The 17,284-nt window shown below is 41.4% G+C and overlaps 1 pseudogene; it reads right to left on the reverse strand.

The window, feature by feature from the left end:
* Window positions 1–11,649: 11,649 nt before the first annotated feature.
* LOC132481344 (protein CEBPZOS-like) lies at window positions 11,650–11,891 on the reverse strand (annotated as a pseudogene).
* Between the last annotated feature and the right edge of the window lie 5,393 nt (window positions 11,892–17,284).

Below are 17,284 nucleotides of genomic sequence, written 5' to 3' on the forward strand. Positions count from 1 at the left end.
TGATGTGCTGTGTAGAGATGGCGATGGAAATGGATCTCATTAAGAGGAAACACTCTGATGGTATCTTTCATCCCACTAAGACAAACTGCCATTTATTCTTCTTTACTGTCTCTTTCCCCACTGGATCTTTAACTTCAGTCTACACAGACACTCACACATCTCACCAATCCTTAAAATAAATGTCTACCCATATTTAGTTCCTCTCCTTTCGATTTTGCACCCCCGATACTCTTCTCATTCACTATTAAACTTCATTTTAAAATAGCCAGGACAGCTTCTTCTGGTTTCTCACTGCTTCCTCCCTTATCTCCTGCGTTTGGAAGACCCACTTCCTCAAGAAATTAATGTCTCTCTTAATTTGTGTAACAATGTACTCTCTTCAGCCTGTCCCTATTTCTCTGCTGTTCCTCACCTGTGTCCTTTTCTATTGCCACCCTCACCTCCAAACGTAGGTCTCCCTCTGGATTTGGTGGCTTTCCCCTCCGTCTCCTTCTCCCGGCTTTCAGTACTCTCCACAAAGCGATAACTTATGGCTCCACGGGGTCATCTGTCTCCCCAAGTCTGCATTTCCAATCCCCATCTCTCTCTTGAGCACCGGCTCTGCTTTTCCAAAAAATGCTGGTTATGGATCAGTGGCTGGACCATGTAGTCAAACACATATTTCAAGTGACATGTAATTAAATCTATGAAAGTGACATTGGGGTGTGAGCTTACCATTTATTTCATCTCACGGAAATGATCTCCAGTTGGGTGGTAAAGTGAAAGATGGTGAGTGAATCAACATTTACTGTTTCACAGTTAAAGCTGTTCCACAGATTTCAGTCTTTCCCTCTCCCCAGTGATAGCAGACGTGTTAATGGCTCTTACGAATTACCTCAACTCTGTATGGTAGAGCAGGTGGCTACAATGAGAACAGAGAGAGGCCTTGAGGAAGACTTGCCCGTAACTATTTAAATCCCATATTAGCCCTTGCACTGAATATGCGGAGTTTTAGAAACTTGGGCCAAAAGGACATAATAGATAAAACAGCCATTCAATTTGGTATATCAGTAACTCGAGAATACTTGTGGTTGAATTACGAGTGAAATGAACTAAAAAGAAGGGAAAACGCTAGTCAGGTCCTAGTCTCCAGAGCATCTCTTTTAAAATGAAGGAACAAAACATTTAAGCCATTTATTCAACTTATGCCTGAGATTGCTTTAAATTAAATATTACGCCATATATCCCCACTGTATCTCAAAAGTTACTTTTGGGTCCATTTTGTAGAGGAAGAAGCCAATTATAAGAAGGATAAGTTCAGAAACATAGAGGAAATTTCTACTGCCTTAGCCAATAAACATTTATTAAGTGCCAACTGTATGCAGGGTGGTGCCAATTATTTCTTTAATGTAGAGAGTTTCCTATTCATTTATCCCTGTCATTTATAAACAGAGTAAACAGAGAATACAGTACATTGAAATTGACCTTTGAATAAAAGATGCTACAAGCTAAATAATCATTAAATGCCATTAAATTTATTGAATCTACTCAGTTACTGAACATGAATGTTGCCTTTTAATTGTGTACTAGTCTGGGAAGCGAGGCAACATGGGCGCACCATCATTTCTAACAGCTCTGCAGCCACGTTATTATGATGGAAGCCTCCTAAAAGCAGAGGCCAGTGTCTTATGTGACCGTGTCTATTCAGGGCCTGACAGTGGGCACTCAACAATTATTTGATGAGAAAAATATGTAAGTGGAGCGAGTCCTGTTGGAATCGTTAGGGCATCTGGGTTTGATTTTAACCTCTGAGATTTAATAGATGTGCAACTTTGTACAAGTTAATTAACTTCTCTACGGCTAGGTTCCTATCTATAGAAGAAGATTCCTCCTTCTTACTCATGGGCATGGTCATAGCTTCAAGGGATGGTGAAATAATATATGAAAATCTCTGAAAATGGAAGAACAACTCACAGAGGCAGATATGATTTTTATTATTAGTCTAACATGAAAGTCTCTAAAAGTCATTTATTTTTTAGGCTAAAATAAGTTTCACAACATTTTGAAAACATTAAAGAATAACATGCAACTAGGAAAGGGACAAGAAACACGGGAAAGATGGATTAGGGCACAGAATGAACAACTATTCTCTTAAATTTTATTAAATGAATAAGCAGGACATTGTGTTGGGCTGGACAGGAATTCCCAGGATAATACGGCAATGGACATTATGGCGTTCCGACCCAATACTGGACAAAAGCTAACAGTCCTCATGCAAAGTAGAATCCGTAAGTGTCATAAACAAGTTAAGAAGGCCAAAGCGATAGCCATTTTGAAGCAGATCAGTAAAAGCCTTCTGGTAACAAAGTCACTTTTGAGATCATCTGTAAACATGGACAACTACTCACTATTCTGTAATAACCTATATGGGAAAAGAATCTGAAAAAGAATGGATACATGTGTATGTCTAACTGAATCACTTAGCTGTACACCTGAAACTAACACAACATTGTAAATCAACTATACTGCAATATAAAATAAAAATTAAAGAAAAAAAACATGGCCAAGATTTTGAAGGGGAGAGGCCTGGGGACAGAAGTGTGCTTCAGGCTGAAGGGATCACATAAGGAAAGGCACAGAGCTGAGACAGCGTAATTTCACTGGAGCATACAGACAATTTAGGAAGGCCCCAAAACACGCCACCAACACGTTTTACCATCGTTACGTTGCTAACTCCTGCACATCAGGGCACATTAGCAGCAACCTTAAAACTGACATGGCAGTCCCACTTTACAAAGCTGATCATTTTCTGCTGCTTTCCAACCAGGTGATCCAACAAGAGCCCTCCAAGGAGTCCTCGGCAACAACAAAAATAACAAAGAGGCCCTGGCTCTCTTCAAGAATGGGCTTCTGCGAAGATCTTCATGTTTATAATGTTCTGGGACTCAACTCAGCATCACACAGATAAAGCTCAGAGGAAATGTAGCAGTTAATGAATTATTAAGCTGCTTTCCTTTAAAAACATCAGGACTGGGCAGTACAAAGACTTGCCAGGGTCTGTCAAATGCAAACGGATCTGTACATCTCGAAAAGAAGAATTATCTGAGCTAAGGAACAGCTGGCCCCGCAGATCCCATAGCCCACCTGGGAGCCCCTCCTGCAGCCTGTCATTCTTAAAGAGTTTAATGCTAATACAGTCAATGAAACATAAAACCAGACTGAGGGAGATGGGCTCTGGGCACCCTCAAAGGAATTATCTTCTGCTTCATAAAATGACCTTTAAAGAGTCATCTACTAAAACGTAGCTTTGAAACCGCAGCCTTACGCTTGCCCAGAAATAATAACTGATGTTGGTGACTTGTTTACAGGACGATGCACAGTTACACAGATTTCTGCTCTGTCATATTCTTTGTTAAATAGTTGCAGTTCAGATTTCTTTGCTTGTGTCACATCCACTGAGCTAAGATCACTAATTCTTAAAATTGTTACAGGTCATTTTCTTCCCGATAGGTAAAATGGCTTCACAGTTACTTTAGCTCCATTTTCAAGTCTAATTTCTCTGGCCTGGGCATAGTTCCTTAACCTCGTCTTTCCTCTGTGAAACCCCATTTGGCTCACTTTGCAGAAATGGCTACAACAGTGGTCTGGTTTAGATAAGTTGTTTGAACGTGGAATTTCTGAGCAGAGTCAGTGGGGCAGGGGGGAAGGCCAGCTGGTTGGGGGGTCAGATGAGTCGAAACACAAAACCAGTACTTTCATCTATGCTTCCCTCTCTTCCCGACACAGGCGCCACACTTACAGTCAAGATGAAAAGTTGGAAAACATCCCAGTTTCATTTAAATGGGAACAGAGATTTGACATGTTAATGATGTGGGATGTATTGAGAGCAGCATCTTCCTTGTTTCCCCCTTTATGACTTCAGACATTTCTGTAGGGACCTTACCACATAACTGATGTTTAAACTTTCAGTTATGAAAGGGACCAGATTTAAGAACACCGACGAGGGACAGCAGTGCTGAACAAGGTCTTCAAGCCGCCTCTACCTGGAGCATCATCTTCATCTGTCTCCGTGCTGGTTATCAGTCTGCTCTGGTTGCAGGGTCAGCTCCTTTTGCTTATTGATCCCTAACCCTTTCAAAATGGTTCTTGGGTTCGTGATACAGATAGATGTTCCCGAGAAACTGGGGTAGCTAGAGAGTTTCACATTCAATTTCATTTAGGAACTAAACTTTAGATTCAAAAGTGTGATAAGACAACAAAGTAGTAGCAAATTTCCGGATGTTCCATGAAGTTAATTTTCTACCAAGTGTCCCAGAAAAAAATTAAATATAAAACAAGAAGTGTGTGGCTCAGTTAGAAGGAGGGGTGTAGATTCTGTAGATGCTTGGAAGTCAGGAAGAATATTTTACACTTACAGTGTGAAAGGATGAGGAATCGGTAAAAGTTGCTGCGTAACCTCCCGCAAAGTATCTAAATGCTTAAGCCTCAAATCTTTGCCTATCAAACATGGTTAATACTCAAACACATTTTGTAAGATTGTTTTGAAGATTAAATGAGATAATATATCAAAAGGTTTAACACAGCTAAGTGCATAGAACTGCTCAATAAATATTTAGTGCATTATTCTTGTTATCATCATCACCAGAAGTTTGTTGTTCAGGAAAATAACATAAAAGAAACAGGTTTCAGGATGCTTGCTTTAGCCATGGCAGAGGGTGGAGAGGGAAGATTGATACGTTAGGGAGAGCAGGTAGGAAGTGGTTCCTGGATCCCAGAGAAGCGGTGATGGATCTCTGGTCTAGGGTGGGAACAACTGGAATGCAGAAGAAGAGACAGCCTTGGAGAAAATAAAAGCAACCCAAGATATCCAGATGGTTGAAAATACCGTAATTCCCAAGAGTTAATAAACGCTTCATAATTTGTGAAAGCCCATTCTCCATTTGAGGGAACAGATGTATGTTTACATATTTACTTAACCATATGGAGGAAAGCAATCCCAAAGCAAGACTGAATTATTTTCTTTAATTTCCAATTACTAACCCTTAGAATTTCAGAATTCTGTTTTGTATATCATTCCTTCTCTTCAAAGCACAAACACTTTCAAAAATATATAGGTTAAAATCCTATCCCTTCTGGGTTAACAGTACCCGAAGTTTCTTGTGAGGTTCTCTTTTGTGAGAACGCATTCTTGGGATAAGTTATTGACTCTTCACAATTTTTAGCGTTCCTGATCATACTGTGTTATGTTGGCTAAAATTTTTTAAGCCAAAGCCACAAAGATCTTCTGTGATTTCTTTCTTTCTTTTTTTTTTTTTTTTTTTTGCGGTACACGGGCCTCTCACTGTTGTGGTCTCTCCCGTTGCGGAGCACAGGCTCCGGACACGCAGGCTCAGTGGCCATGGCTCACAGGCCCAGCCGCTCCGCTGCATGTGGGATCTTCCCGGACCGGGGCATGAACCCGTGTCCCTTGCATTGGCAGGCGGACTCTTAACCACTGTGCCACCAGGGAAGCCCTTCTGTGATTTCTGATTGATTGATTTTCTCCAAACAGTAACTCACTGTGTGTTCAGTATTCACCTTCTCTTTCTTACATTCTAAGTCATTAAACAGTGAGATTTTGCCTCTTATGACATAACATGACGTTAATTTATAATATCCTTGGTAGAGTTTTCATCTTTTTAAGGTAAACAGTACTTTTCCTAGGTATAGGATCAAAGGTGACACAATTTTTATTTTTATTTTTTTGTGGTACGCGGGCCTCTCACTGTTGTGGCCTCTCCCATTGCGGAGCACAGCCTCCGGATGCGCAGGCTCAGCGGCCATGGCTCACGGGCCCAGCTGCTCCGCGGCATGTGGGATCTTCCCGGACCGGGGTACGAACCCGTGTCCCCTGCATCAGCAAGCGGACTCTCAACCACTGCGCCACCAGGGAAGCCCCAAAGGTGACACAATTTTTAAAATGCAGTTTAGATGTCAGTTTAGTTACTTTATAAGAATGACATTGAAAAAATGATAATGTGAATGATAATTTATTCTTTCAAGAGAAAAAAACTGTATCTCATGAAATAATTAAGATACATACACCTGTCATCTACTAACCACTTTAAGAAACTCTCAATTTATATCAGTTATTTGTTGAAATAATTTATCTTGGAGGCAAAGAAAAGGATAAACAGACAACTTCATAAAAATTTCAATTTTTTTTTTACATTTCACTCCCCATTCATTTCATTTTCATTTATTTAAAAAATAACTTTTAGCAGAAGCTCCTACAAAGTATCAAGTATTGTAATGAAATTTCGTTGAACAGGGTAATGGTAACCTGTTATAAGATACACAATAAATCTTCCATTGGCCAGATTTACCTTATAAGATCCCTAGCTTGTCCATACAGATTCCCAGCTCAACCTTCTCTTGATTTAATGTTTGGGTGAAGTCTGAATTTCACTCTGACAAGAGGAAGGAGGTTCCTTTCTGGGATGCATGAGGATGCCTCTGTGCTAAATTCTTTAATGTATGGAAAAATGAGTCAAAAGCTGAAGAACAGTTTGCTAACACGTCCCAGGAAGCTCTCGTTTGGTGGGGGGGCGGGTCGTGGATGGATGTTGAAGAGCTGCCGACCTTTTATGTATTTTTTATTATTATTATTATTTTTTTGGCGGTACGCGGGTCTCTCACCGTTGTGGCCTCTCCCGTTGCGGAGCACAGGCTCTGGATACACAGGCTCAGCGGCCATGGCTCACGGGCCCAGCCGCTCCGCGGCATGTGGGATCTTCCCGGACTGGGGCACGAACCCGTGTCCCCTGCATCGACAGGTGGACTCTCAACCACTGCGCCAGCAGGGAGGCCCCGACCTATCTTTTAAATTCCCTTTCACCGAAGCCAGAAGAGTGCTAACTATTTTCAATAGAAAATCTGTACAACTGTTTTGGGGGAGATGGTGCTTATTATTCAGTTTTGAGACTCAACATTAGTCTTCAGCACTTGTAGCCAAATGAAGCCATGGGTGGAAAAGAAATGTGGAATGCAGGCAAAAGGGAATAAAGGGAAACAAGAAAAGAGTCATGAAAAGACTCTGAAAAAAAGGAAGCGTAATTAGAGGAAGGAGGAAGTAGGGAATGGCGGAGACAAGGGAAGGCTGCAGTGTGAAGGTTCAAGCTGCCAGGAGAGAAGAGCTGTATGTTTGGAGAACAGTGAATATCCACTCTGCCAGCAAAGCAAACACTAATATTTCAATATTGGTGGTGTTTTTAAAAGCCAGTGGAAAGGAGCTAAAACAGCCCATTCATCCTACTTACTTCCTAGCTTGTTCAAGGGCGACTTTAGTACAAATTGTACTATGGGTGACTGGCAATAAATATACCAAATGCATTTCTTCTGTTTCTTCTTTTAGAGGAGAAACTTTATTTCTTTTTTTTTTTTTTTTTTTAACTTTTTTAATTTAAAAATTTTTTTGGCCGTGCCACACGGCTTGTGGGACCTTCGTTCCCTGACCAGGGATGGAACCCGTGCCCCCTGCAGTGGAAGCGCGGAGTCCTAACCACTGGACTGCCAGGGAAGTCCCATCAAATGCATTTCTTTGTTTACACTCTTCATTTGTAAACATGCATAACCAGAAAATTCTTCAGCAACGCCTGCCTGCATTTACTCTGCAACCTTCTCTCCAAGGCCTGGTACTAAATGAAGAACAGCTGATACTTTCAAGAAAAAAAAAAAAATCGAACGGCACAAGATGTTTTGAACGAAAAACTAGCCAATTTTTCCAAGTATAAATACGTGAACTCCCTTCCCTTGTAATTTTGCCTCTGAATAAAATATCACATGTGAATCGTAAGTATTTCTTCATTTGATAAAATCTGCTTCGCAGGGTGAGTGTGAAAGATGGGAGCATCATTAAGAAGCCATTTCCCAAGGTTCTTCTCAAATCCCAGGATCCGTCCTGAATGAAACCTTCAGACCAGATTTCCCAGCCCAGCGTGGACGGCGGAAGGGAGAACGCAAAAATGACCGTCTGTCTGACGGTAGGCAAAGCTGGAGCGAGTTTAAGTGCACACGTCTGTCCATGGAAACAGTCTGCCACTAGGAGAGCCACAATTACCTGAATTCTTTTTTTTTTTTTTTTTTTTTTGCGGTACACGGGCCTCTTACTCTTGTGGCCTCTCCCGTTGCGGAGCACAGGCTCCGGACACACAGGCTCAGCGGGCATGGCTCACGGGCCCAGCCGCTCCACGGCATGTGGGATCTTCCCGGACCAGGGCTCGAACCCGTGTCCCCTGCATCGGCAGGTGGACTCTCAACCACTGTGCCACCAGGGAAGCCCTACCTGAATTTTATATACAAAGTTTTTGGACGAACTGTTGCTTGTCACACTGACAAACACTCTCTCCTTGACCAAACTATTTTTTTTAAACTAACTTTCTCTTTTATTTATCAAATTTTATTTTATTTAGATATAATTGACATAGAGCATTATATTCATTTCAGGTGTACGACATAATGATTTGATATTTGTATATATTGCAAAATGACCACCACAGTAAGTCTAGTTAAAACCCATCACTATATATAGTTACACAATTTTTTTTGTGTGTGAAGAAGACTTGTAAGAGCTGCCCTCTCGGCAACTTTCAGATACACAACACAGCACAACCACGCTCTTTGGAGCCCTCCGTCCCTGCTTGTGGAGCCTGCACAGCCCAGTTTTAGCAAGACTCCTGCCACGCCAGTTGAGAGAGAATCCCTCACCCTCCACAGCTGAATACATTCTCATCCCCACCTTTGCTATACAAGACCTTGGCCTGCCTTCACCACGAGCCTTGTTAAGCCAGTTTAATGAGACTCCCCTGTGCTTGATATCAACGCTCCATCCATCAACCCCTAACCCGCTCCTTGGGGATAAATCCCTAACTGTTCTTGTATTCAGAACTGAACCCAAATATAACACTGAGATCCTCTGACACCTCAATTGGTACCATTTCAACAAGTGTCAGAATCAGTTTTTCTTTAACAGTATCAGTTGTACGTGGTCCCAGGTCGTGGACTCCAGATGAGGAACTGGAACGGTGAGAAGCATACAGGGGTGGTAGGCATGGTAGAGGGCTTGGCCTGAACATCAGGGGTCAAGACGCCATCTGGACCTGACATCGGGTGACCTGAACACCATGAGGTCACAAGCCAGCAGTGTGATCAAGACAACGGGCTGGTGAAAAGAGGTTTTTAAAGGTCAGATGAATTCAGGGCTCACGGCTTCACCCTCTGCCTGCCTGCCGTTTGGTGCTCAGAGTTGGTCTGGCTGAAGGATCAGGCCAGAATCCTGGATCACAGGGGTCTGCGATAGAAGCGGCAGCCTTAGCGCCAAAGATTTGAAATCTAAGAAGGAAACGGCATCAGGAGCGAGCACCCTGACGACGAGCTTGGAAAACGAATACATTACGAGGAAGAAAGTGGCTCTGAATACTTCTTGCCGAAGTCCTTCACCTCCACTATGAATGAGAAAGGGGCTGAGCTCGCCTGGGAATGATGTTGTTTAGCTGAGCTATTCTGAACGTGAGCTATGCATCAAAACGACTGCGTGTAATTTGAAAACATCCAAAAACATGAAGTAGTGAAAAAATACCAGACAATCCAAGTCAATTCAATTAATCAGCCATCTAGTTTAATGTGATTAAAACCAAGAAAAATGACTAATGCCCAGTTTCTTTGAGAATCATCTCCTTTTTTCTTCTTACAAACTGACGAGGAAAATGGTCTAAGCAAATAAGAACCAATTCGGATTTCATTCTCTACCTACTTGCATCTAAATATGATCTTATCTTTAGCAACAAAATTCTGTGGGGCTCTTAAGTGACTATAGATAGTCAATTAAATCCACATTTTAACTAATCATCATACAATTCCCTCTTCAATAAATTGTATCAGAGCATTATCCCAGGAGGTTTCTCTGCCATTCCTATTCCAAAAGCAAAATGCATATTCTAATTATAATCTTGCAAGGTCAAAAATATTTACTCAACACCTTTACTTTTCAGCAAAATATGAGCAAACTCTGAGTAAGAGTCCATCTTTGCTTTGGATAAATAATACTCAGCTCTTCATGAGGAAAACAATAACCACAGAATCTTTCATGGAGTTTTCTCTCTCTATTCAAATTTCCAGTCCTAAAAAAGAAGTCAACTCTTCTTCTTCCCCCGTATCATTACTTCTCCTTTATGGTTACAGATCTTTATTCATCCCAGTAACTAACCCAGCCTGGGGCCCCAGTCTTTTGTCCACACCCCCATGGTCCCTCATCCTAACACACTGACACAGATATAACTGGAGTGGCCAGGAAACCAGGAAGACACACTAGGGATCCATTTATCTTTGGCAAGGGAATTGACTAATAGGTTTTTTCCTGTCTCTAACTTCTGTGAGTTCCCTTTGTCAGGGGGATTCTCAGACCAATTCTTCCCTAGCTGTCAAGAGCACCTGCTCTCAAGCCTGGGTTCAGCACCGGTCAGGCCATCCTACAGCTGTCTGATCTCATCCCTGGTCAGAGCACACACGTCCCTCCGGGACCACGTCAGTGGAAAGGCCCCAGTGCAAGGAGGCTCCTGGTTCACGTGGGTCCTTGGCTGAGAGCACAGAGGCAGTGAGAACAGTCACCATCCCACAAACCCGTCCACTTCCCCCAGGCACTGGGGGCCCAACAAGAGGAGGTTTGACATGAGGTCGGGAAGGCAGAGAGGACACGCGGCAGAGACTTTCAATAAGATTTTCCTAAATTATTCCGGGATGTCAGCCAAAGCCTGGGCCAACCTCAGTTGCGTCACTGGTAAATGAATCACGTGCCTGCTGAAACGGTAAAGCAAGATGTGGCCTTGGTTACATTTCGGGAAATTGATGAGTTGGGTGAGCCGCATAAACTCTCAGTTGGGAGACATTTGAAATCATAATGTTGAATATTTTTCCATCTCTGAGTTTATTTTTTATATTGAGTTCATGTTTGTCTTGATATTATCAAAACTGATCCGTATCATCAACAGCATATGTATATGCAACGCATGAGCATAACCGATCCACAGCAGAACATGTGCATTTATCCTGCATCGTGCGTGAGTTCAATCCAAATCCACGCACATTCGTCGCATGCTTCCTTAATGCCAGGCGCCATACTAGCCACTGGGGACGTGACAGCAAGCAACGCGGTCACGGTACCCACTCTCGTGGAGTTTCTGGTCTAACGTGCTGATTCGTTTCTACAGTCCGTCCCTTAACGTTTCCTTTGCTCTCACTCTAGTTGAACCTTAATCAGCTCTCGCAGGAGTTCCTGCACTAGCCCTTTTTCTGAAGTAGCGAACGGGCACTGAGTACTGATTGCAGGCCAAGCGCCCTGGTGACACTCTACACAGATCATCTAATTTACTCTGTTCAACAGCCTGGTGAAGTAGGTGCCATTATTATTATTATTGGAGAACCACTATATTTTGAGTAGCATAAACATAGCTCCATTTATAATATAAACAAACTTGCCATCAATTTCTTCACAGTTAGCCCAAAGAATAAAACATCTAACTGAATTAGAATTTACATTTGGCCTTAAATATTCGAAAATCCATCCATGTCAACTATGGAATTTTCATCTTGCCTGCTACTGTGAAAAAGAGCAAACCTTGATCAATGGTCAAATTTCTAATTTTTGCTGTTCAGCCATTTTTCTTGATTTTGCTCTCTGATTCTGTACATTCCGGAGTGTTCAATGGATTTGTAATAAACTTCCAAGACGAAGGGAAATTTCTTGCTCATTGCTTGCCTAAAATCTTGGCTTGTGTTCATCTTTTTAAACCAAAAATATGCTCCAAAAATGCCCACAAGTGCAGCTACTAAAACTCCTTTAAAGATTTTCTTGCCAGTGGTTCCAGAGCGTGGGCCATCACATCTGGAGCAAGGTCCTGGAGCAACACCCCACCGCGTGTGGCAGACAGCAGGCCGGACATGGCAGCAATCTTTGCTGCTATGATTAACCCCACTTACACACGAGGAAATGGAGACACCAAGAGACAAAGAAAACTGTCTGAGGCCACAGAACTAGTTAGTGGTGTAATCTGAACATGGGATCAGGCAGTCTGACTCCAGACCAGACTCTAGACTCTAGATATAGGTATAGGGGTGTGTGTGTGTGTGTGTGTGTGTGTGTGTATAATTAATTTTTAAAATTTATTTTATTTTTTAAAAATGCATTTTATTAAAGTCTAGTTGATTTACAATGTTGTATTACTTTCTACTATACAGCCAAGTGATTCAGTTTTATACACACACACACACACACACACACACACACACACACACATATATACACATTCTTTTTCATATTCTTTTCCATTATAGTATATGCTTTTAAAACATACCTCTGGTCATGTTATTCTCCTCAGATACCTCCCCTGACTCTCTGCTAATTATTGAATTATATGCAAAGGTCCCAGACTAGAGTGAAAAGCCCCATTCAGACTTTTTTCAACCGACCTTTGCAATTTGCTGGCCACCCACTACGGGTGGCACATTCTCAGCAGACTTGGACTATTCACTTCCCCCCGCAAAGAGCCTGCTTCCCGCTGCCCCATTTACGCCCCATTTTTATGCTCTTCCCTTTTCCTGAATTGCCCTTCTAGCCTCTAGAGATGTGCCACCTCCTCCCTTGGACTTTTTAAAATTAAAGCCCAAACAGACGCTATTTCTTCTTGCTTAGAATCACCACATGCTTTATGGGTGCCTCGTTACACACGTACCTTGTGCCACGTTCTCAGTTATTGTCGAGTCTCGGGGGAAATAGTGTGTTGGAACGTGGAACTGGGCTCTGATATCAGGTTGGCCCGAGATTGATTCCAGCTCTTGGAATTTTTAGCTCTGGGATCTTAGGGAAGTTGGATCACATTTCTCCCTGCTCACAACCCTCTTATGGCTTCCCACTGCAATTTGGGGCGGGGGAAAGACTTCTGGAACCCAACATATTTTTTTACAAATACACATTCCTTTAAAATCCAAGCTCTTTGCCAAGCAAGCATTCCTGGCCAACCTTATTTCATAAGTCACACCAGTCTTGACCCTGAAGCTACCCTTCAGCATCCTGACTTCAGTTTCTCAAATGCCCCAGCAAGCGTCCCTCAAGCCTTCACAGGGCTTTCCTTCCACCTGTAACCTCTCCCGCTGTCTCCTCTGACTCGCTCATTCTGACCCTCGGAGTCTCAGCTTTAAAGTCGTCACATTTTCAGAGAAGACTTCCTTGACCATCTGATCCAGAGACTTCCCTCCCTCCTCCACCCTGAACCGCCCCTCTCACTGAAGCCAGTTCTTTTCCTTAGATGTGGAGTGATTTCATTTGTGTGGTTTGCTTGTGGAAGGTCTGTTTTTCCCACTAGACTTATAAGCTCCCACGAGGACAGGATGTATCTGTTTGGTTCATCACACTGGCACAGGAAGATGCTCAAGGCAGACAAATAAAGAGAAAAGTCTCTCTGTTTCTCAGTCCCCTCATTTATAAAATAGGAATAACAATAACCTACCCTCACTGCTTTAAGAAGCCGAGCACAGAGTCTGCAAAGGCGAAGCTGACTGACAACTCGGAGCGGCCCGACTTACACCTCTGAACTGCAATCCCATCAAGCGAGCTGGCTGCCTTCTCTCTGTATCTTCCCCACAACTGAGCACAGGGCTTTGGGTATCGTGAGCACCCATGAGGGTTTGATTTAACTGAATTCAGCTAGGCCACCTGAAACCATAACTTTTCACTTTTGCCAAATATGCTTGATTTGACTCCCATACAGAGATGTGCTTCTCCACGATCATGCGATAAAACATCCCCTCAAGCTTTGCCGTTGTGATCAAATTAGGTGAGTACATACGTAGGTGTGTGCAATACTATCCTGGCATCACCAGGCTCTCTTGGTTTCACACACTGAAGATTCCTCCTTGGGAAATTTTCTTCTGAATTAAAACTTTTAAATCATATATATATATTTATGTGATTTGCTTTATATACATATTGTATCACAGACAAGCAAACACTGAAAATGTTCGGAATAAAACTCAACTGTGCTCATATCCACATTCAAAATTTAATTGTTGAACAAGATCTAATTGTTGAACAAAGAGAGTTTGAGAGTTTTTGCAAAGTAGGTCAAGTGTAGGATTTCCAATGGAAAATAGGAGAGGGTCTAAACTAAAAATGTGTTATAGGTTGGGTGACCATTTAATTTAACAACCAAACCAAGACATCTGTAAGAGTGAAAGGAGCCAGTATTGATCATGTTAGAACAACAGAGAAACCTGAACTGTCCCAGGGATGCTCTCCTGTGTTCTGGATTTTGGGAAATGCGCAATTCTAACCATACAGCCCTATAGCACCAACAAAGGTTTTCCCTTTTTCCCACCAATCCACCTGTGTCTAGCATTTTCAACTGTTATTGTCTTTAGACTTGATAATATATTAGGATGTCATTCAGCATAATATAATATCGCCACAATACCTGATTTTCCCCAGATGAGGCTCACAGAAAACAAACAAAAAACTGACCAAAAACCAAGCTGAACGCAGGGAAGGCAAGGCTCTGACGTCCAGCTCTCCAGGCTTGGCACCCTGACTGGTTCAGCTCCGTCACATGGCTGTTCCAGCGCTTTATCACCAACTCAACTGATCTGAGCTCACGTCTGAATTTGTATTTTCAAAACGTGTCAGCTCACTACATTTATTGCATTCTAAATGATATTTAAAATTGACATAAATAATTTAAGGAGAAAATATCAAGGGCCTGAAATGAATATCTTTAAATATAATGCAATCAGGTAGATATTTCTGCAATGTTTGCTGACATTAATGTGGCGATACTGAGTGACTGCTGACAATTAGCCAGAAGACGGAGCAGAGGTCTTGTAAGAAAATTACTCCCAGGTGACAAAACATTGAAAATTCAATTATACTCTGTTTATTAGAGGCTTACATTAGCAACTACCTTCCTAATAAAGACCTGATAATACACAAATTAATGGGAACACAGGGGAGTACTTTTAGACATATTTTTTCTTCTTATAGGATTCTACAATATTGATCTCTAAAGTGCTCCAAATGACAGTGTAAAGCTTGCTGGAGAAAATTCTTAACATAAATTATATGCATAAGAACATAAGATATATTGAAGTACTCAAGATTATGAAAATAACTAATGTATAACGACAATGTGCAATAAATTTAATGTTTAAAATTTCAAGTTATGCAAGTGTATAAATCATTCAGGAAGGAAAATCTAGTGAATGCAAATAGGTGACAAACCATAATAAGGGCTGCACAAATGGTCTGAATTCTAATGAAAACAGTATGTCACGGAAGCCAATGCATTCATTCTCCTTTTTACACATGTGGTTTTAAAAAACATCCACAACATAAAGCTCTTTATAAAATATTTTTACAGGTCGGAGTATACAAATATTTATTTTCCCACCAAGAAGACCAAAATGTTCATCTGTATTGAGCTAACTTTTCCTCTTGTCTTCCTCTCACCATTTTCTTACATCATGCGTAGTTCAATGGACACTTCATTTCTTTTTATTTTTCTTTTTATTTTATTTTTTTTTTTTGCAGTACGCGGGCCTCTCACTGCTGTGGCCTCTCCCGTTGCGGAGCACAGGCTCCGGACGCGCAGGCCCAGTGGCCATGGCTCACGGGCCCAGCTGCTCCGCGGCATGTGGGATCTTCCAGGACCAGGGCATGAACCCGTGTCCCCTGCATCGGCAGGCGGACTCTCAACCACTGCGCCACCAGGGAAGCCCTCTTTTTTTTTTTTAAAACATCTTTATTGGAGTATAATTGCTTTACAGTCGCTTCATTTCTTCATTTGGTTGTTGAAATTTTTAACCTGGCACCGATTTTGGGTGTAGCTCTTTCGTTACACAATCCTTGGAGTAGACTTAGAAGCCTAGTACCTCTTCCTTAGGCATTTATGATAGAGGGAAGAGAAAAAGACAGGTAGATAGATAACTTCAAAATAATGTAGTCAATGCTAAATGTCACAGAAGAACTACGGTGACTAGACACTACGGGAAATTAGAGGCAGGCCAGCTATTTAAACTTTGGGACAATGAAAATGAAATGGTACTTAAGTGGAGCCATGGAAGATTGGCAGGATTTTGATCCATAAAGAGTAGCTGGGAGGGTAATGCAGATTGCCAACTTGGCATGATCAAGGCCAAGGGGCAAGAAAGCACATGGGTTATTCACAAGATGGCAAACAATAAAGACGAGTCCATTATAATGACTTCATAAGGAATCTCAAGGAAAGAAGAGGAAGATAAGATCACTTGGTGATTAATTAACAGGAAAGATAAGCTTAGAGAATTGAAATCTTCCTAGGAAGGTTGATTCAACTTCTTTTCTGTCTTCTCTGATGAACAGACATTTTATGGAGCCAGGAATCAAGAGAATTGGAGGAAAGAAATAAAAATTTCTAGAGGTAAGGAAAGTACAAAAGAAGGGCAGAAATTTGAATGAAGTAACATATCTGCTCCCCGTGTACGAGGAACTAAGAATAGCTTTGAAACAAATAAACAGTTTGAATTTGATGAAAGTATAGAGCATTGAAAAGATTTCAAGTAGGTAAGTAAGACAAAGTAATAATGTTGAAATTTTGGAAGTGATTTGGAAATGGTAAGTGGGAATAAAAAATAGAAAATCGAGCTCCACTTGGGCAAAGAGCTTTGATTGCCATGATGAAAAGTGTATAATGCAAGTCATGTGAGTTCATTTAAAAAAATATTTATAGCAGTTTGTGTTTGGAAAATTCTTTAAAAAATTTCCATTGTGAAAGAGACTCATATTTGCAGCTTTTGACGGCAGTATGATTTTAAGTAGGAAGAGGAATATAAAGGATATCAAAGAAGCAGCAGGAAGCCAACAAAGAAAAAGCAGAATTCAAAATCAAATATAACTTAGATGCAGTCCATGAAACAAAAAAAGATTTGGTGCCTCTATTACTAAAAGAACCACTCTGCTAAAGGGCTAACCTTTAGAGGGAAAAGGGGACATCTGAATGCTGTAATGTCCCAAATAACGAGAAATTAATTCAAAAATACTAAAAGACACAAACGTGTGATAAAGAGGTGTGAAGTTACAAGTGTCTGGAGCTCCTAACAGAGTTATTACTAAGATTCTTCACTCTCAACCCTGGAAGGTCATGGCTTTCAGCTTTGTAGCCTCTGAAAAGTCAGAAACAATGCCTTAACTGTGTTTGTTGAATGAATAATTGAGAAACAAGGTAAGGAAAACTTGGATAATGTATTT

The sequence above is a fragment of the Mesoplodon densirostris genome, chromosome 20, assembly GCF_025265405.1.
Source record: "Mesoplodon densirostris isolate mMesDen1 chromosome 20, mMesDen1 primary haplotype, whole genome shotgun sequence".
NCBI classification, from domain to species: Eukaryota; Metazoa; Chordata; class Mammalia; order Artiodactyla; family Ziphiidae; genus Mesoplodon; species Mesoplodon densirostris.